We start from the raw sequence: 22,275 nt of genomic DNA on the forward strand, positions 1-22,275 counted from the left end.
TCTACAGTCTCATGACTCAATGTCAACATGATTTGCTTTGGTTTCTGACCCCCTTCAGAACTTGTTTTATTTTAAGCTTGGATTGGATTCATAAAATTACTCTCCTGATCCTGAATGGGAACTAGGAAAGCAGCTCACTTGTGAAAATGGTCCTCAGATGTTGTAAATATTCCCAACAACATACCGGTTTGTATCTCAGAGGTCAATATTGAATCACATCTTCACACTTACCTTGTGAGAAATGCTTACTCCATGGCACAGTATGTTACAGTAAAAGATCAGAGTCTGTGTGTAATTAAATAACAATTTCATGACCTTGGAGAATGTTGTTTTTTGGATATGAATTTTCTTCAAAAATCTCATGTGTTGAAGGTTCAGTCACCAATGCTGCTGTGGCCACAGTCGGGGCTTTGGGAGGGAAAAAACCATCATGAGTCTGATCTCATCAATGGAATAACTGAGTGGATTGATAGTTTGATTGCTTACTGGAAGAGTGGGAGCATTAGGAAATAGGTCCTGGATGGAGGATGCAGGTTCCTGGGGGAGACCCTAGCATCTTCCTTCCCTCTCTCTTTTTCTTCCTGGCTGCTATGAGGTAAGCTGATTTGCTCTGCTGCCCACTTCTACCATGATGATTCCCTCAGCACGGTCCCCAAAGTAGCCAGCTTAACCAGTCTCAGGCTGAAATCTCTGAAACCAGAAACCAAAATAAATTTTCTCCTTTTATGTTATTTATCACAGGGATTTTGTCACAGTAACAGAACAGTGTACTATTCTCTAGTAAAGTGAATAAATGTCCACAGTAACATGGGAGAGTACATGGGTAGCATAGCTTTGATGGAGTAAAAAGAGAAAACAGATAATAAAGTTTTAATGGACTAGAAGAGTAGTTTTTATGTAAATGACTCTGCCCCTACCCCATATGTGTATATTCCAGCACAGGTGAAAGTTAAGTGGCCATCACTTCTGTGTTGCCAATCACCTCTGATTTACTTTCAAGTGAAGAACCGTTTTCCAAACTCTTCAAAATAAGATAAATACTTTTAATGGGCCTTTCTACTTCAAATATTTCTGTGTGGTGCATTATTTTCAATTGCTTAATAGAATTAAATAACTTTAATTCTGGTTGTATTTTAGACATCATCTAATTCAAAAACGTGATGTAGTAGAGAAAATAGTTACACTCAAAGGATGCCATGATATTGCTAGAATAAAACTGTCCATTCTCATATTGTGACAAAGCTGGTAATATTTACTTAACTAGGTGATGACATTTTCTTGTACAATCTAAAATTGTTTATATACATAGATGTCTATGAATTAAAATTGATGAATAAGAAATGATTGTAGTTCTCATCTTTTCTCATCTAACTGATGCATAACCAACATATTTACAATGACACCCAGCACCTAATGTTAATAACATCAGGCTTCTTGTATGAAGGCAGCTTCTCTATACCTAATAAAATCTCCACAAATATTATATGAAATCTCTTATATGGTACTTTACCACATAAATAAGAATTTTCCAGAAGCTCTCTATTACAACTAGGTTTTCTTTTCAACATCATAAAATGCCTCTGAGGACATACTTACTACAGGACTCTAGGAGTTTAAAACCAAGATTATTTGGAAAATTCTGTTTTTACGTAGATTGAGGGCTCACTGTATTTACTTTCTTAACTTTATTTTTCTTGTGTTCCAGGAATTTTTTAAACCACAAATAATTTTTAATAATCATTTCATTGGCAGCACCATTTAATGAGTCGGGATGGCAACATGATCAAGTTTGCTCGCTTAACAGAAGTTGCTATGTTCTTTCTGTTGCTGTTGTTACCATTCTGGTTATTGCACTGTTTCATTCGCCATCATCATACATGGGGTTCTGATATGAATTCAGCCAAATCACACTTGTGAGTTCTAAGGTATTTTTGTTTCATTTTGTTTACTGTGTTTTGTTTCCCACCAAACAATTCATTCTCTGTGGATTCTGACTAGTGTCCAACAAATCCATCTATTTCTGACTCTGTCAATGTGGACTCTGTCCCAGATGCCACAAGATAAGAGCTTAGTCCCAAGACTTCCTTTCTCAAGATGCCAATCTCAAGTGTGGATCTCTCCTACTTCTTACCAAGGGGCTATCAGCTAGACATTCCCTTTCTTGGGCTTGATAGTTTACTGAAATAGTTCATAAAAGTAAGGAAAACAGTTAATAAAAGGTTAGTTCCCAGACCACTAGTTCATTCCAGCCATCTGGGGAAGATGCAACGCCAGTGGGTTTGGGAGACTCCTCTACCATCACCCCTTCCCACCACATCCATGTGCGCATCCAACAGAAGCTGATCTGTTCTTGTTCTTGTTCTTGTTCTGTTGAGTTCTTGTCTTTATTACATGGGAAGAGTGATTAGGTCACTGGGCACTGAGTATGAAGTCATATCTAGTTCTTCTTTCATGTTTCCCAGAGGTCAGAAGGTGGATGTGAAAACTGGGACCATCTAAACCCAAGGCTACTTTTTTTTTGGGTAAGCAGTGTCCCATCCTTAGACGCTTTCCAAAGGACTCTTCATTAACACAAACCACACATGTGCTTAAAAGGGGTTTATTATAAATGACAAAAATTACTGCTGTCACTTCTGTGCTCTTATCACTTAGGGAATTAAGAGTTCTAGAAGCACTGGCCAGGAGTCAAAGATGAAGATCAAACACATAACTTTTTTTATATCACATTATCACAGTGTATACATGCTAGGCAAAGTATAAGAGACTCAAAAGTTTAAAAAATTATGTGAAAGATTAATGAGTTAAAACATTTTGAAACCTATTTTCCTTTTGAAAAGTGGGAGAGACAAAAATCAAAGCTAGAAGAGTTTGGGCTGTGTATTTTCCTGGGAAACAGGAGGCTCTGTGTGTCTCAGCCTCTTCCATTGTGTTAGGTTTGGGAATTGATACTCCTAACAGATGTTCCACTAAATCTTAAAATTTAAGTATGAAGATAATATGTATTCATTTGTCTAGTCAGCCACTGTAAGAGTTAGTAGAACTCTTTGAAAGTCACAAGTTTGTAAAATAAAAGTGATTGCAGAATGTGTCTGGAGAGATAATATCTGTTTTCCAAGGACTAGTACAGTCCATTACAGTATGAGAACTCTAAAATGTTCCTTGTTTAGTAAAGATCAGGAAAAGTGCTAAAACTGGGAAATAACTGGTGTAATATGGGAAATGCTGAAATAAACTCATGACAGAATGTATAAACAGACCACTAGCTGGGAAAGAACAGATACACTTTTAACTATATGTAAAATGCATAATAAATGTCTAAGTAAATAAATGAATACAGATGTCTATGGATGATGACAGTAAGGTTGAAAATCCTTGTGGCTTTTTGATGCTTCAGAGAACACCCATCTGCTAGAAATCAGATGCCACCTACTGGAAATCAGGAAGAACTAATCAAATTGAGTTTGTTCCATCTGAAAACACAACCTAAATGCTGGTTAAGACTAACTTGAGGAATACAGTAGCAAGCCTTATAAATGTTGTGAACTGCAGTTTAAGCACAATTCAGTTGCAAACAAATGTCATTGCCCATAAATACTTTAAGTTGAATGTCTGTTAGGACTGTCAATTCCATTTAACATTTCTAATTGGCTGGAAACTGTAAACATGAGAAAATAGCTATTATTTCCATGGAAAAATGAGAAAATAGGAGTACTACAGTTTATCAGTAAAAATGTTAAGGAGCTTATTTTTCATAGAATTTATAAACAGAGCCAACAACATAAACAACAAAACTAGCAACGTGAACTAAAACGTCTCTCACTGAAATGTTAGAGATTATTCATGAAAATACAGTGGAAATGAAAGAGAGTATTTTCTGTCCTGTCTGCACTAATCGCAGGACAGAAATCTCACACAGAAAAAGATTTTTTTAAAACTAAATCCTTGTTACAGGAGATAGCAGTTCATCAGCCCAGGAAGACACCAGAAGGTAAGACAGGGGCGTCTGTGAGTAGAGTTCCTCTGATAAGCTCACCTTTTCAGTTTCCTGCCTTTTGGACTTCTGGTACTGATCTTCTGCATTCTGTCACTATGTCAAGAGTCATGCCTATGCCAGTCGGGTTTCAGTTACTGTAGCACACAGTTCCCAAGACAGTCAACTGCCAAAGACTATCCGTGCTTGGTTGGCCAACTGCTTTCAGGACTGAGATGAGGCAGCACATCTTGGTGGAGAGTTCTCTATGGAACAAAGCCACTTAGCAGATGATGGAGGAGTGGGAGAGAGGAAGAGGATGTGGCCAAGGACCCAAACCCCTTCAAGGACACTCCTCTGAGAGCTAAAAGATCTCCATGTGGCTCTACCTCTAAGGGACAAAGCACTCTGAGCTAAGTATCATGTGTTTTAACACCTGGGTTTGTAGCAGACACTTAACCAAACCACAGCACCATGGCTCTTTGTTAAAGTCCTAGTTAAGCAAGGCCCCAAGCTATATTTTTTGCAAGAATTACTTTCTTAGCGGCTAAGGGTTTAACTCAGTGGTTCATAATATCAGTTGAAACCCCCATATATCATATTTGTATGCATATACATACAGAATTTATATAGATAACTCATATAATGGCTTCCTAATTACTTACAAAAAACATTTTTATCCATCATAGAGATATGAAGATGATAAACTAGATACTAAATGACAAATGTCTTTGAAATAATCCAAAGTAAAACTGTATAATATGAAGTAAAATATTAAGTTGTAACTTCATTTTTTCTTATACATAAATAATACCCTAATATAAAATGTTGATGAAACAAGACCAAATAATGTTAAAGACTAGAAGTTGAGCCTTGTCTTAAACTTTTCTAGTCTATGTTTGAATTCTACAAAAACATACTTTTCAAATTATAGGACAACTTATGAGTAACAAAATGTTAGTCCCTTCTTGTTTTGTGTGTCATAGTCATAGTTATTCAAAGATGAGTACAATCATAATGTGTGCTATTTAGATGTAATACCTTTGTTTCTAGTACTGGAGATCAAATCCAGGATGATCTACTGCAGAGCTCCATTCCCAGCCCCTTTTTTATTTGTTATACTTTTAATTTGAAACAGGAACTTGTTAAATTGCCCCTGTGGGACTTGAATTCATGATCCTCATATCTCTATTTCCCCAGTGGATATTATTTGGTTCAATCTATTTTCTAACTTTTAGAAATAAGGAAATTAAATGCTCTACAAAAATAGAGTTAATATTAGTACACACAATTTGTGAGTTACCTTAGTGTGTCCTTTCTGCAATTCTTCATGTAAAAGTATTCTAGTTAGTCCTATATTAACTAGGATCCTAGATCCATAATACATATCCCCTTATTATCTCTATTTACTGTGAGGAAATTATAGCAGTTGTGTAAATAGACTAATGTCACAAATCTCATGAAGAGTAAACTTTGGAATTGAACTCAGGGTTCTAACCATTTTATTACTAACAACATACTTTAACTTTGTTAATACATAGTGCATAATGCAACAGCCAAGATACCCAAGTTGCTAATCTAGGTTTTGTTGTGGTTTTCCCATACAGCCAACAGATAATGACAGTTTTATAACTCATACTTTGGTGGCAAATACAGGATAATTTATCATGAATGATCAATTCCTTGTCTCATAAATCAATATAACATTAGGAGAAAATTAACGCTTGTAAATTAGGTCAAATATTTACGGTATTATAATGTAGTAACCAGAGTCCAGTATCCAAATTTCCTCATCACAATACTATGCAGTCAAAAACAAAACATGCTGTTCTGCAATCCATCAACAAATTTCATTAACTTTGCATTTTGAAATTTTCATTAATTTATTCATTTATAGACAAAAATACAAACACAATAAAGACTGAATATTTTATTAAACTTTTGTGACTCACAGTTCTAAGAAAGACAAGTAGGGGTTTGCCACAGAATGTGTTACTTCTTTAAGGTCCAAATGTGAATTTCTTTGCATGAAAGGATTTGATTCTTTTTAACGTTGACTTTAAAAAACTAAGTGCTGCTTTTTCTGATGTGAATAATGAGTTTATGTTAAGCCATTTATTCCATTTTAACTCATTTACAAAATAGACATCTGAAATTTGTCAGGTGACGATGTGGAAATGCTACTTAACTTTCTGGTTAAGGAGTATCATTTCTTACTGTGGCTTTAAATGGATTTCTAATATATGGTAGACCATGTGTGTATCACAAATCAAATAAATAAATAATATACATGCACATGCTCAGAATTGGAATGTGAGACAAATGCTATTTTTCTTTCAAGAAGATAAAAATTCTTTTTTTAAATACTTATTTCTAGGTAACTAAAAAAATACACAATAATTTATGGCTTTTTGTGTAAAAGATAATATGTATACATGGATTGGACAAATATCTAAAAAAAGATGTGGTGTAAAAATATCAGGGCCAATTGAAAGAAAATGAGTTAAGAAAGATAATTCAGGGGCTGGGAACTTAGCTCAGCGGCATAAGCGCCTGCCTTGCAAGCACGCAGTCGTGAGTTCGATCCCTGATAACGATTTAAAAAAAGGTAATGCAAAGTAACTGCATCTTTTTCTGATATCTTTCTCTGGACTGAATTTAAGAAAATGCCTAATTTTACTGATGTGACAGAATTTGTTCTTTTATGGTTAACAAGTCACCCTGACCTACAACTCCTTTTCTTTGTGGTTTTCTTGCTGGTCTACCTTATCACCTTGTGGGCATATTGGTATAATCATATTGATTTGGACGAGTCCTCAGCTCAACAGTCCTATGTACTTTTTCCTTGATCACCTTTCTTTTCACGTATGTAGTTCTCCTCTAATGTGACCCCTAAAATTTTGGCAAATTTGGTTTCTGAGATCAAAACCATCTCCTATGCTGGTTGTATAGTTCAGTGCTTCTTCTTCATTGCCTTTGTACATATGGAAGTCTTTATCCTGGCTGTCATGGCCTTTGATCTCTACACGGCGATTGGCAAGCCTCTGCTCTATGGCAGCAGAATGTCAAGAACTGCCTGTATAGGAGGCTGGGGATTTAGCTCAGCGGCATAAGCGCCTGCCTTGCAAGCACATAGTCGTGAGTTTGATCCCTGGTACCGATAAAAAGGAAAAAGACAAAAAAAAAAAAAAAAAAAAAAAAAAAGAACTGCCTGTATTCGGCTGATTGCTTTGCCTTGTGTGTATGACTTCTTCATCAGTTGATCTCAACACTATAGACACATGATTTGTACTTCTGTGGAAACATTGAGATCAACCACTTCTACTGTGCAGATTCAGCTCTCATCAAAATGGCCTACACTGGGGCCACCATTAAGGAATACACCATGCAGGTATAAGCAAGCCTCAACTCCTACTCTTTATTGGTCATCGTTGTCTCCTATATGTTCATCTTCATTGCCATTCTAAGAATGCACACTGCGGAAGGAAGAAAGCCTTTTCCACATGTGGAAAGCTCTTCATGTACCCCAGGAGCCCAACTGGGGAGTCCGTGGAGCAGGGCAAGATAGTGGCTGTGTTTTACACCACAGTGATTCCTATGCTAAACCCCAGGATCTACAGAATGAGCAACAAGAATGTGAAGGAAGCCATGCACAAAGCTGTCAGTAGAAAAATTCTGACAAAATGAAACCTTAAAATACAAGAGGGATCCACACTTCTATAACAGGTGAAAAATATCATTTCCGATAATTTTGAGGAAATGTGTTATTTGTATGTTCAGTGAGTAGATAAAAACAGTATGTAACTGAACAGGGAATAATGGTGCAGAAAGGAAGCACTTGTAAACAAGATTCAGGATCATGAAATCTGTGATGGGGAAACCATGTTGATAAGCTCCATAGATTCTGTTCTCCACATAAAGGTCAAATTCAGGAGTTTGTGAGTTGAGAAGGCTTTTTATGACTCCTTGACATTTCACGAGATTTCCGTTACTTAAGTTCCACTTTTTAAAAGAGCTCTCATGTCCTCTATAGTTTCTTTTTGCACCTAGCAGATGATTTTCTATTTGATTATACAGTACCTCGTTACTTTTCAGTACTTAAACTGAAAGCTTCACCATGAATGTCAGTGGTTCCTGGGTTTGCAAATTCAATTTATTCCACAGTTCTGAGACTGTGGTGTTTTTCACTCCATATTGGTTTCTCAAAGGGAAGCAAAAGTTCCCCAACCCTTCTGTTTGGCAAATGAATTGTTTGGAAAAAGCAGCATTCAAATGAACCAAGATATTATTGTATGGTTATTTTTGAAGACAAGTTTGCTGTCAGTTTCACTTAACCATGTAGTGTAAACTATAAGTAACATAAACTGACTATACACCATGTGTTTTCATTTTCAAATGCATACTAATTTATTACACAGAATTAATTCATGAAAATTGTATTTAACATTCTATATTGTCTACTTAAGATGGTCTTCCTGTATTACATTTTTAAATGAGTGTCAGAAAGTGATAATGTTACTTCCTGATACTTCAGAATTTTAAATGACCTTCAATATGCAGGTATCAGGAACTCAAAATATTTTGAAGAAATATGGAAAAGTATTTACTATATATTTATTCTTTTGTGTATCCTGTGTTTCAAGGTTTGGTGGAAGAAGAAACAAACTGTAGCATTCAAGGTTTCCAGCACATTCATTTGTACTATAGCTGTTATCTTGGTTATTTTTCTTTTGTTACTGGAATAAAATACCCAACACCTAAAATGAAGAAAGGAAAGGTTTATTTAACTCACAGTTTGTGGTGGTTGCAATCCATAATCAGCTGACTGTAAGGAAGAGTAGCCTGGCATTAGGGCATAATGATAACCAAATCAGATTTCTCCAGGAGGCCAATATTGAACCTAACCACTGAATTAGATTTAGTTCTCATTCAACCCAGTTGTGACCAGGGTAATTGAAACAATCAAGTTCTTGACCTGAGGAAACACTCTACCCAATTCATCTTCTGTTAAAGCAAAGTGCTCTAGACTGTAAAGTAGGTAGCACAGCTTTGGTGTACACAGGCTGTGTGACATCATCAACAACTTCAATACTGCAAATACAAAACAAATTCCGTTTGATTCCCAAGAACAATTTGCTTGTATTTGAATGCTTCCATGAAAGTACATGCTAAAGTGTTACCGAATGTTGAAGTGTTACAGAATGGAGCTAGGTGGGACCTGTAAGTGATGACTGAGCTGTGAATGGATTATCTAGAGAACAGATCAGCTATGAGAGCTGATTTGGCTTTGTCCCTTGAATGCCCAATCTGTGAGATGTGCTGAGTGGCCCTGGCTCTCCACAATCCACAAAGACTCTCAGCAAACGCAGGTCCAAGGCTTTGGACCTCAAGGTTCACGAAATGGTTAGTGACTGGCCCTTCATCTTTATAAGTTGCTCATTGGTGTGTTCAAGTATAATAACAGAAGTTAAATAAGAGACTACACAGATAAAAGCCAAAAGCTGGAGGGAAATGAAGTTGTAGGAATCTATTTGTTTGTTCTATTTTTTAGCAGGAAAAAATCTACTCAGCCGACTTCCCCAAGAGCTGTCCTTTACCCTGGGTCACTCCTCAGAGCAGTGATCCTAACTGCTCCTGTTTCTGAATCAAACACTTAAGGGATGTTTACCTTGCAGGCTCCCACTTGCCTATAAATATTCACTTTATACCTCTGCTGTCTTAGTGATATCATTTCTCCTAATATTCAGGTTGATGAACAATAATCCTATTACATGTAACATACATCTTTAATGTTATCGGTTTTAGTATTTATAGGAATACAGGAATCATTCCAATATAAACTTTCAGTATAAGAAAGAGATACAAAAGTGATAGATTTTCAACAGAGATTTAACTTAATCATTATGAGCTTTGGATGGAGTGCACTTAGCATTTTTCTTTTGTATATTTAGAATGTGTAAATGGGTAATATGTCTTTTACTATTTATACACAATATAATGTATACCATTGCCATTGTTAAGTCCTATCGAGGGACTGAAAAATGAAAAGCAAAACAAAACAATAAGAAAGCATGGCCAAGTCTATAAGCTATCTTGGATCTTGAGTTCATCAGATTTCAGGCAATAGAAAAGAAATTGTTACAAAATGTGTAAATTTTGTTGTAAAAAAGAGAGGAAAAAAAGTGCTCTAAAGTATACAACTGCAAGTGTGTTTAAGAGTGTTAAATAGATGCCCATATTAATGTTTTTGGTTGGATCATTGAACACAAATGTTTGCAGCCTCACTCTTTGAATATCCACTTTGTATGCTTTGATACTGTGACTTGAGCAACTGTCTCTAGGATGATAATTGTAATCCATTAACTGGTGATTTCTTACTGGTTTTTTTTTTTTTTTGTAGTTCTGTATTAATTGTACCCTTACACTGATTTGTTTTGGGTTTTTTTTTTCTCTTTTTCCTTTTAAATAAAATTTAAAAAAAGAAATTGTTAAACGAAGGCCTTATCATAGGCATATGTTTGCTCTGATGAAGTGTCAATTTTATTGCTCAATTAATTTAAAATACAGTGATATAGTAAGAGAACATTATGTGTACAAGTTTCCACTAGATAATGAGGGAATCTTGAACAGGATCCTGAGATGTCACAATCTCTGCTATGTAGAAAAGCCCACACTCTTTGAACTGCAACAACTCTAGACACCTACTGATTTTCTGATTGTTAGAGAATCACCTCAGCATCTACCAATCACCATTTTGCCCAAATTTATCTTTTGAGGGTACTAAAAATTCCATCTTTTATGTCTCTTTGTGCTGGTCTTTCTTTGTTACCCCATAGTCACATCTGACTTCCAAATAAGAATTTCACTGTCATGAAAATTTGAATGTTAGACAAAGTAACATAATTCAAGCAGGCACAGACATGATCTGTGGGCTCTAACATTCATTTAGAGATAAATTTAACTTCATAACAGATTTTTCAAACTGCACATAACTCTACTCTGAGTAGTTTACCTATGTATTTGGTGGCTTTATTCATCTTACAAATATTTACAAATATTTTGCCCACTATTTAATGTTCAAATTGAACAAACTTCACCATGAAACAGAATGATGCCTCATTTCAGAAACTTAGTTTCTTCCATGATACTGGGCAAATGTCAGTGCTCACAGTTGTCACTTGATGTGGAGTTCACAAATGGAAGCAAGTATTCAGTCCTTCTGGTTGGGAACTGAATTGTTTGTGAACAGAAGCATTCCTGAAGCAACATATTACCCACTGTAATTTTTTTAAGGCAACATTGGTGTCGATTTTGGGTAAAGTATATCATAAGCTTTAAGAAACATTTACAAACTGCACATTATGTGAGTGTTCACTTTTAAATGGATGTGACTGTCTTACACAGATGTAATGCTAAAATCTTACTTAATGCCCTATACTATCTCCTTAAGATGATGTTCATGCCTTACATTTTAAAATGAGTACCAGAACGTGATAAACCCACTTCCTGGTATTTGGGAATTTTAAATGAACATCAGTAGGTAGATATTGGGAAGTCACTCAGAATACTCTAAAGAAATGTGGAAATAAATTTACTACATATTTCCTCTTTTGTGAGCTGCCTTTTGAGGTTTAGTGGAAGGAAGAACAAAGTGTAGTTTTCAAAGTTTCTAGCATGTTCATTTTTACTCTATCTGTCTTTAAAATTAACAACTGAAATTTCATATACAGTCATTGTGTCATTGCAATATTGTCTTCATTTTGCTGTAGTTTTACCTCAGCTTTGAAACTTTGGTTTGGAAAAGAAAAAAAGAATCTTACTTTCCACAGAGAATGAACTTTGATAATAAATACACATATTTATAACTTTCCTGGTTATGATACAAGTCTGTTCATTTTTATTTACCAATATTATTTATAAGGACACTGAAAACATAAAAGTGGCATTTCCCAAATAAATCAAAATTAGGCACTTAAAATATGCACAGTCACATATACATATGTACAAGTATGTGTGCATTTATGTGTAAGTGCATTGCATAGCTATATGACTTTTTAATGTGAGGCAACTTGATCAAAATTCTATATGAATTCCTCTTTGGAAATTCTCCTCTGGATCAAACTTACTGACTCAGAAGAAAAATACTGCTTACATTGTAGTATACTACATTGATTACATTAGTATATCACATCACATGATATCCCAGTATCTTATTATGCCTTCTACTACATTTAAATTTGTAACTCCAAACTTATAATTCACCAAGAGATCCCTTTCCTCTATTTTTCAGTATCCTGATCATAGATTATATAGCTCAGTCACTTTGAAATGCAGAATATTTTTTCTCTGTTGTAATTTAAATATGCAAGGAATTAATGCAGTTAAATGTAACAACATATTTCTTGGGGACTCTCAATTACTTGAATTATGATTACTTATATTGTTTATTTTTCTGGTTGATAATCTGTATTATTGAAATAAAATGATCATGTAATAGTTAAAGTACTAGCTCACTGAACTTTAACATTTGTGAAAGAGAAGATTGTTTCTGACTTGATCAAGATTATATCACCAATGTGACAAGCTCTCCATGCTATATGGGATTAATTAATATTTGAGAATAGCAGCAGTGGCCCATTCATTTACAATATAAGCCATATTTTCTGCTAAAGCTGTTGCTTGTTTTCCTATGGTGTTTATACCATACTGATGTTGTTTACAGCATACTGATATTTTCAATAATTATGTAGTTGGATTTACTAAAATTTGTGTTTATATTTTATGGTCAATAAAAAGTTCATTTCTCAAATATATAGAGTCTTCTATGTTGCACTAAAAACCAATTTCATATACTGTTTTTGTGAATAATAAAACCAAATCAAAATATAGTTGTATTTCCTGGCTTCACTTGCAGTTTCTTTGTCTACCTGGCTTACATCTCCCTAGAGCATGTAGGTAGGGGTTTGTGTACCATTCCTAAGCCAGACATAATTGTCTCCCCACAGTTCCTACTGTTTTATCTCTTAGGCAGTGTCTGTCCATCAGTTGCAAACTTGGATCTCTTAGGTTGGAGAGGTTGGCGGGGAGTCACAGGTTACAAAGTCTGCTCATAGAACTGCTCTGTCAGATACTTGCAAATGTGCTCATTTCACTGTTATATGAATAAGAAATAAACATCTACTAGACAAAACATCAATTTGATGCCTAATCACATTTTCATGAAGTGTTGTATCACTGGTTTTGTTTTAATTCTCACATGGCTGCCACTGGCTCACGGGAAGGGGAAAATTGGCTTCTTGTTTTTCTTCCTGGCCCTGCATGCCTGCTGGCTCATGGGAAGGGCAGATTTACTTATTTTCCCTCCTGGCTCCACGTGTCTGCCCCTGGCTCACTGTGAGTGTTAACTAGCTTCTTATTTCCCCTCCAGGGCCCTACATGAATTCTCATGAACAGATTGTATAATCATTCAGAGACATTGTACACTGTCTGAGCCAATAATTCAGGATAGATTTTCTTAAAACTTAGCCAAATCATCTTAATAATGCATCTATTCACTAGTTTTAAAATGCTAATCATAAAATACATAAAGTGCTTTTCTTTATGGTAATTTTGGCCTGTTTTTCAGCATTTGTAGCCTGTTGTTTTATTCATTCATTCTCTGATCTAATATATTTTTGATGAGTACTTATTGTAGAACAGGCTGTTTAGTAGTTAGCAATGAATAAAATAGGAAAAATGGTTTCACAAAGTTTATACTGCAGTAGTGTGAGATATATGTAAAGAAATAACCCTATACTAAATTGTATTGCAAGTGACACTCTCTTGCCAACATTTGGAGAACAGTGCAACAGAATACATAATGAAACAGATGCATCTGGCTTATGTGCATGCAACTGTTAGATTTGATTGTCAGATACACCAGCAAATTATCCACACTCTCCTGGATCTATAAAGAATACATTTTTGAATGGTTACTGAGCAGGGAAATCTGGGGTTCTATTTCACAACATACTAATTATGGCTAATTATCTCCTATGCATTTCAAAGTGCTAGAAGAAAGGTTACATAGAATTTTACCACAAATAAATGATAAATATTTCATTAGATCAACATGTACACGTACTGAACATCACATAATACCCAGATTAATATGTACAATTTTTACATTTGTGTGTGTCATTTATAATTATGACTAGAGATTTAATTGAAGGAGTGAGCCTAGGAATCAATAGTGAATTTTATTTAAATTGAAAAAGGAAGAAAATTTATTTCCTTCAAATTCTTCAAGCTCATGATGCATCATCATGTAGAACGTTCTTCATTATAATCAGGATTGAGAACTGTGATCTCTTTCTATTTCATTTTTCACTTCCCCCACCATTCTGTTAAGTCTTAGTGGCCCATAATCTTGCCCCAGATAGAATGGTTGGGAACAGGATCCACCTCTAAAGGGGAAAAATGTTAAAGAAGCTAAATACATGTCCTCAAGATTTCCACACACCACAACCACTGCCACCAGGCTTTCCAATTCATCCCTTTCTCACATGGCTGGGAAGAGCAGGAGCTTAGCAATCCTCTCTGTGATTAGTAAATTTTCCATGGTTTAACTGATTCCAAGAGCCAGGTGTATGCCCCTCAGCCTCTCTCCCTCTCACACCTCATCCCAATGTTTTTTCACTCTCTTATTACCTCTTTAATGTCTTTTAAAACATTTTGCCTAGAATCTCGAGTTGTCTTTAGCTGAAGAGTTGGCTCAGTTTTCTTTATCGATCATTTTTAGAGATCTAAAAGTATCTCTATTTTGTTACCATCATCTTGATAAAACTGTGTTTTAGACAATTCACCATTTCTATAAATCTTTGTACCACAGGTTTTTTTTTTATTTTATTTAAGGAGAAAAGGAAAAAAAAGCAGATAAAGGGTACAAGTTATACAAATTTACAGAAAAAAAAATTAACAGTAGGAAATCACTAGTTAATGGATTACATATTGTCATCTTAGAAATAATTGTTCAAGTCACAAAATTAAAGCTTGTAAAGTGGACATTCCAACAATGATACTGCAAACAGTTCTGTTCAATGATACAATAAAACTCTGTGATATCATTTTCTATCTTATATACTTAAATATACATGCAGTTATATAGTTTAGAGCACTTTCTTTTCCTCTCTTTTGTACAATGACTATTACACATTTTGGGTTTCATTGCTCCCACAGTTCTTATTAATTTTTTGGAAGAGAGTAAAACCAAATGTGTCATAACAGAACAGAATCGGTCAAGTCAAAAGGGTGGACATAATAGATAATGTAAAAACATAATACAAGGTGATCAACAATGGTTACCATATTGCCTCCCGCTATCTCTAATAGAATTGCCTATAACATTAGTTATAATAAAATTGAACAAAACAGTAAAGAACAAAACTGACAAAACCAAAACATTGGAGACATTGTAGGTCTTCAAAAGTAGATAAAAGTCAACGAGAATGGGTGTTATAATGAATCTCATTATCTTCACAGCTGATGCCTAAACTTTCGAACCTGATACTATCCAGAAAAACAGAATAAGGGAACAGCAGTCAAAAACAAGATGGTGAGAGTAATACAGGGCTTTAAATCGAGATAATGGAAAGTCAAAGTGGGTTACTATAATATATCCTGCTATTTTTATTTATTTTTCCTTTAATTAAAAGGATAAAAATAAAAAAGTAAATAATGGAGTGGAGATTGAGATAAAAGAGGGCATAACAGCGAAACAGCACAGATCAAAACATAACCATTTAAGCAGAATAGTGTTTCACCACCAGATAATCCTGACATAAAAGTAGTTACCATATTGTCTCTTTCCTTGAAATCCTTGAGTACAACTTCGTATACTGTAGCATTAAATATATCAAAACAGTGTAAAACCATTTAAGAGAATTACAGCATTACAGAGTATTTAGAATCGACTAACAGAAAATGAACAATGGTCTCTGTATAATCTCCTTGTCTTTAAAAGGTTTTTGCTTATACTATCGTACATAATAAAATCCAATAAGATACAACCTATTTAGACCATTGGAGACAGAAGAACAAAAGCTTGATGAGACTTCAAAACAAGATGATACTAAATCAGTATTACCTATTAAGATGTCATTTTCTCCAAAATAGCTGTTCCTATCATCCAATCTTCTCTGCCTCATTTCTGTTGAGCTCTTTTTCTGTCATTAGCTGTCAGTTTGCCTTCTTCATTTTGTTTTCTGCTCTATTCATTGTGGCCTCCCCGCCACTATTTCTGGATTCTTTGTATTTTTCTTTTTTTAGAATATCCTGCAATACTCTCTGTAGAGTTGAATTGGTGGTTGCAAATTCCCCCAGTTCCTCTTTATCCTGGAAGCACCTTGTTTTTCCATCAATTTCCAGGGACAGTTGTGCAGGATATCTCAATCTTGGCTGGAGATTATTATCTTTCACAGCTTGAATTATTTCCCCCCACACTCTTCGTGATTTGATGGTTTGTGCCGAGAAATATGCTGTAATTCTGATGGGTGTTCCCTTGTAAGTGGTCTGTTTCTTGTCTCTGACAGCTTTTAATATTCTGTTCTTGTATTGAATTTCTGGAACTTTTATTATTATATGCCTGGGTGTTGCTCTGTTTGGGTTGTAGGTAGCTGGGGTCCTGTATGCCTCATACATCTGAGTATCTTTACCTTTTGCTAAATTAGGAAAATTCTCCTGGATTATTTCTGTGAGTAGCTTTTGTAGTTCATTTGTTTGTGTCCCTACTTCTTCTTTTATGTTCTTAATCCTTAAGTTATGGATCCTCTTATCATCTTCTTGTCTTTGTATTATTGCTGTTTGTTTCTTTGTTATTTTTAAGAAGTTTTTCATTTCATTCTCCCATATTACAAGTCTGCCCTCCAGTTCAGATAGTCTGTCCTTAGTTTCTTTCAAGCTGTTATGCCAGTCTTCGATAGACTTCTTAGTTTCTTGGTAGTCCCTTTGAACCTGCTTCACGTATTCTATGCTTTCTCTGTTTTCTCCATCAAACAATTCTCCCCTCTTTTTCTGTTCTTCCATTCCACCATCTGTTTTTTCTTGGGTGGTGCTTAGCCTTTCTCTAACTATTCTGCATACTTCTAGCTTCAGGTCGTTGGTAACTTCATTCCTGAATTGGTCTATGAGGCTCTCTATATGGTGCTTTATGTCTATTGGTGCGGTGTCCGCTATTGCCTGTTTCTCAGAATTGGGGGCCGAGGAGCCTTTCTTGTTGCTGCCTTTTCCCATATTCTCTGTTCCTTATATATGCAAGCTTATATAGGAGACCCAGCTTCTCTCCCTGTCAGCCACAGCCTGATCGAATTGTGCCAGTTAGGTGTTCCTGCCCACCACAGCGCACCAGGGAGTTACGGACCAGGCAGCCTACACGGGGCCCGCCCCTCCCGGCCACCATCAGGCTCTGGGATCTGGGTTGGGCCAGCCCACTGGGTCTGCCAGCAGCATCACATAGGCTAGGCACTTTTCACCAATCCCGCCTGAGAGGGGGATGTATGGCTGGAGTCGCCACCACGCCCTGCTCCCGCAGGACTGTCTGGGCCCAGAATGTCCTCCGCTGGAGTCAAACTGTGGTAGAGTGTCAGTTTCTCTCACTCACCTCGCCACAAGTCAGTGCATGCCTCCCTGACCATCATGTTTTCGACTCCGTTTGCAGATTCCCGTTCTCAGAGCTTCCGCGCGTCTCTCTCCCCGCCGAGCCGCTGTAGAGGCAGTCGCCACGCGGCGGGAAACCCAAATCGCGGCTTCCAATGGCGTGGGGTCCAGCCTCCACACTGAGGCTTTTCTGTTCCTGTTTTAGCACCAGGACTGCATTCCAAGTTGGTTTCTCTCAGCCCAGTTCGTTCCTGTGTCAGCAGAGCATATCTCCACCTGCTTATGTCTCCTTACTCCGAGCCTTCCTGACTTCTGAGCCGAGCCTTTCAGAGAGAGCCTCCATAGTAGCTGTTATCTGTCCGCGATGTTCTCCCGGAAGTCTAGATGATGAGTCTTCCTCGGGGTTTCTGGAGAGATTGCTAGAGGCCTATTACATTTGGACACCTGTAGATCTGGTAGCACCCATCAGACGAGCTGAGGTCAACATTCCAGAAGACAGCCAGCTCCAGAAGCCTCCACCATCTTTCATTGGGGATCCACAGATGTACCACAGTTTTTAAAATATGTGCGTCCAAATTATTTCATTTAAGAATATGGGCACTTTTTCTTCCCTTTTTTCTTTTCCCTCTTTATCCTCCCTAATTCCACTTTCTTTTGAGCTATTTCTTCCTATTTCGTAACTTATACATTTTGCTTCTTATTTATATATTCAGTACCTCATACTACAGAAACAATGTGATATTTAAACATGTGAGTCTGATTTATTTCAATTAAGAGTATGATCTCAAGGTACCTGTGTTTACCCAGAAATGCCTCACTTTATGCTTTTTTGTGGTTGTGTAGAGCTCCACTGCATAAAAACACCCACTTCTTTATCCATTCCTTGATGAATGGACATTTTGGTTGTTTCCAGTGTTTAGCTACTACAAACTGTGCTGCTGTAAATATGTGTGGGCATATATTGCTGTGGTATGATGTTTTTTATTCTTCCAGGAAGATACCCAGAAGGAGAATGACTGGATCATATGGGATCCTTTATCCTAGCTTTTGAGGAATTGCCACACCAGAAAAAAATGGTTGCACCAGTCTACACTCCCACCAATGGTGGAGAAGGGCTCCTTTTCCCCCAGAGCCCCTGCAGCATTTGTTATTGCTTGATTTCTTGGTAATATCCATTCTTTCTGGTGAAATGGAATCTCTGAGTTGTCTTAATTTGCATACTTAGAATGATCAGTAATGTTAAACACTCTTTTCATGTTTTTGTTGTTTTGTCGTCATCTGTGTTTCTTCCTCTAAGAAGTGAATATTCATCGCAGAAGCCTATTTTCATTTGAATCTTTAAATTTGGGGAGTCTAGATTTTTTTCAGTTCTTTTTATGTTCTAGCTATTAATCCTTGGACTAAAGGACAACTAGCTAAGACTTTTTCCCACTCTTTGGGTTTTTTATTCCATTGGCGATGGTTTTTGCAGCTTGAAAATTTTTAGTAAGGTGGGATCCCTGTTGTTCATTCTATGTAGTTTTTCCTGTACAATTGAGATTTTGTTCATGAAATCATTACCTAGACCTTTGTTATCTCAGGCTCTACTTATTCTTGTTTCCAGCACATGCAGTGTTTCTGCTTTAATATTTAGATCTCTGATTGAACTTGATTTTGGTCTAGTGTACAGTGACAGACACAGTTCTAGTTTTAGTCTTTGACATGTGGAAAGTCAGGTTTTTTCAGCACCATTTTTAGGAGGCTGCCTTTCTACCAATAAACCTGCTTGATCCCCACCCCCACCCCCCAATTTACAAAGACAATATGGTTAACTTTTTGGTGTCATTTCTGCATTTTCTAGTCTGGTCCATTGATCTTTTGGTGTGTTTTTTTACTAGTACTGTGCTGTTTTCACCATCATTGCTTTATAGTGTATTTCAAGTTTGCAATTGTGAGACACTCTGCCTTGACTTTGTTGTCTAGTATTGTTTTGTTGTTGTATGTCTCTTCTGGTTCCAAACAGGTTTTAGGAATTTTTCTATCATTCTGTGAGATTTGCTAATGGAATATTGATTGGAATTACAATAAATCTGTATAAGAATTTTGGGAGTATGGCCATTTTTCACTACATTGGTTCTTCTGTCCATGAGTAAGGCATGTCTTTCCATTTTCTGATACCTTTTGATCTGCTTTCAAAGCACTGTAATTTTCATTGTGTAGATCTTTTACTCCCATTGTTAGACTGATTATTAAATAGTTCATTTTTGATGCTACTGTAAAAGGTGTGGCTTTTCTAATTTCTCTCACAGTGAGTTTGTTTGTGTACAGAAATGCTACTGATTTTGAGTGTTGATTTTATATCCAACTACTACTGAATTCATTTATTAACTACACACCTTTTGGTGGAGTTTTTGAGGTCTTTTTTGTAGAGTATCAAGTCTTTGTAAATAATGATAATTTAAGTTTTTCCTTTTCTTTCCTGATTAATTTTATTTCCTTTTCTTGTCTAATCACTGACTAATGTAATCACCCCTATACTGAATAGGAGTGGTGAAGTGGACATTCTTTTCTTGCTCATGATTTTACAGTGAAAGGTTTCATTCTTTGGCCATTTAGTATGATGTTGGCTCTTGGGATTTTCATAGATGGCCTTAATCAGACTTATATGAAGACCTATTCCAATTTTCTGTAGAATTTTTATCAGAAATGGGCATTTTGACTTTTCAGTGTTTATTCTGTGTCTATTGAGATGATCTTATAATTTTTGTCTTTGGATATATTGATATGCTATATTACATTTATTAATTTGAGTACATGGAACCAACCATTCATTCCTGGGATGAATTCCAGTTGGTCATGGTGCATAATCTCCTTGATTACTTGCTGAATTCTGTTTGCCAGTATCTTATTGAAGATTGTTGCATCTACATTCATTAAGGATATTTGCTATAGTTCTCTTTTTTGGTTGAGTCCTTCTCTTGTTTTGCTATGTGGGCCACAGTTGCTGCCAGGAATGACACTGGGGGTGTTGGTTCCCTACAATGTCATTAGAGTTTCATCAGTAATGATATTAAGTTTCTATTTTACTTGTAAAATTTTGCAGTGAATCAATCAGGATCTTGGAATTTTTTTGTACCAGGAATCAAAGTCAGAACCTTGCACTTGCTAAGCAGGTAATTATGTCACTGAACTATATCCCTAGTCCCTGGACTTCTCACTTGGTAAGTTTTTAATCACATTTTCAATTTCATTGACTGATATTGGCTACTGAGATTTTTTATATCTTCTTGATTCAGTTTTGATTATTAATATGTAATATGTATTAATATGTATCTTCAAATTTCTTCTGTGTTTTCCATCTTATTAAAATGCAGGTAGTCAAAGTATTTATGATCTGGATTTCCATGTGATTCATTATGATTTCTCTCTTTTCATGCCTACATGCGTGGATTTGAGTCTTTTCTCTTTTTGATAAGATTGATTAAAGTTTGATCAATTTTATTTAATCTTTCAAAGAACTAACTCTTTTGAATCATTGTTTCTTTGTATTGTTTTCTGAGTTTGACTGTGTTTGTTTCTGTTCTTATCTTTATAATTCCTTCCCTCATATAAGCTTTAGTTTTGATTTGTCCTTCATTTTGTAGAAGCTTGAGGTTCCATATTAGGGTGCTTATTTGTGTTCATTCTGTTTTCTTGATGTGAGAGTTCACTACTATAAATTTCTCTCTTAGGACTGCTTTCACTGTGTCCAATAAGTTCCTGTATGCTGTATCAGCAATATCATTTAATTGCTAAACTGTTAATTTCTTCTTTAATTTCATCTGTGACCCATTGTTTGTTTAGGAGGGTGTTATTTGATTTTTCAGGAGGGTGTTATTTGACTTGTTTAGGTAGTGTTTGTGTTTTCTTTTGCTGCTGATTTCCAATTTCATTGCACTATGGTTAGATAATGTACATGGGACAATTTCAGTTCCTTTACATTTACATGAGTATGTTCTATGGGATACGACATAGTCTATTTTGGGGAGCATTTCATATATATTTGAGAAGAATGTGCATTCTGATGTTGTGAGGTGGAACACTCTGGAAACATGTACTAAATCTATTTGTTCACGGGTTTGGTTTACTTCCAATATTTCTTTGTTGACTTTTTTGTCTATTTGATCTGTCTATTTTGGACAATGAGGAATAAAAGTTCCCTATTACAGTTGTGTTGGCACTTAATTGATTTTTCATGTCCATTTATATTTATTTTGTGTAGTTGAGTACAGTGGTATTTGTTTAATGTATGTTTATGATTGTTATCTGTTCATTTTGGAGTTTTCTCTCAACAAGCACATAGTGACCTTTGTGTCTTTTGATCAGTCTTGATTCAAAGTTCACATTGTCTGCAAATAGAATATCTACCTCTTATTTTTTCTGGGTTTCTGCCACATGGAATATTATTTCCCAAGTTGGACTGTTAGTCTGTCAAATTCTTTTTGAGTTAAAATGTGTTTCTTGTGCATAGTATGTTGTTGAATCTTGGTTCTCAGTCTATTTTACCATTCTGGTTTTTTTTTTGGATTGGTTAATAAAAGTCATTTAGACTAGAGATTATAACTGATGCATTTTGGCTTATTCATCTCATAATATTTTCCTGTCTTTGGTACCCTGCTTGTCCTTTCTGTTTATTTTCTCTGCCTCATTGTTTG

At 35.8% G+C, this 22,275-nt stretch overlaps 1 pseudogene; it reads left to right on the forward strand.

Annotated features, from left to right (window-relative positions):
* Positions 1 to 6,636: 6,636 nt before the first annotated feature.
* LOC100719017 (olfactory receptor 5M3-like) lies at positions 6,637 to 7,657 on the forward strand (annotated as a pseudogene).
* The last annotated feature ends 14,618 nt before the right edge of the window (positions 7,658 to 22,275 follow it).

Source organism: Cavia porcellus, unplaced genomic scaffold, assembly GCF_034190915.1.
Source record: "Cavia porcellus strain 051 isolate PalLab524CR breed Dunkin Hartley unplaced genomic scaffold, mCavPor4.1 scaffold_17, whole genome shotgun sequence".
Lineage (NCBI taxonomy): Eukaryota > Metazoa > Chordata > Mammalia > Rodentia > Caviidae > Cavia > Cavia porcellus.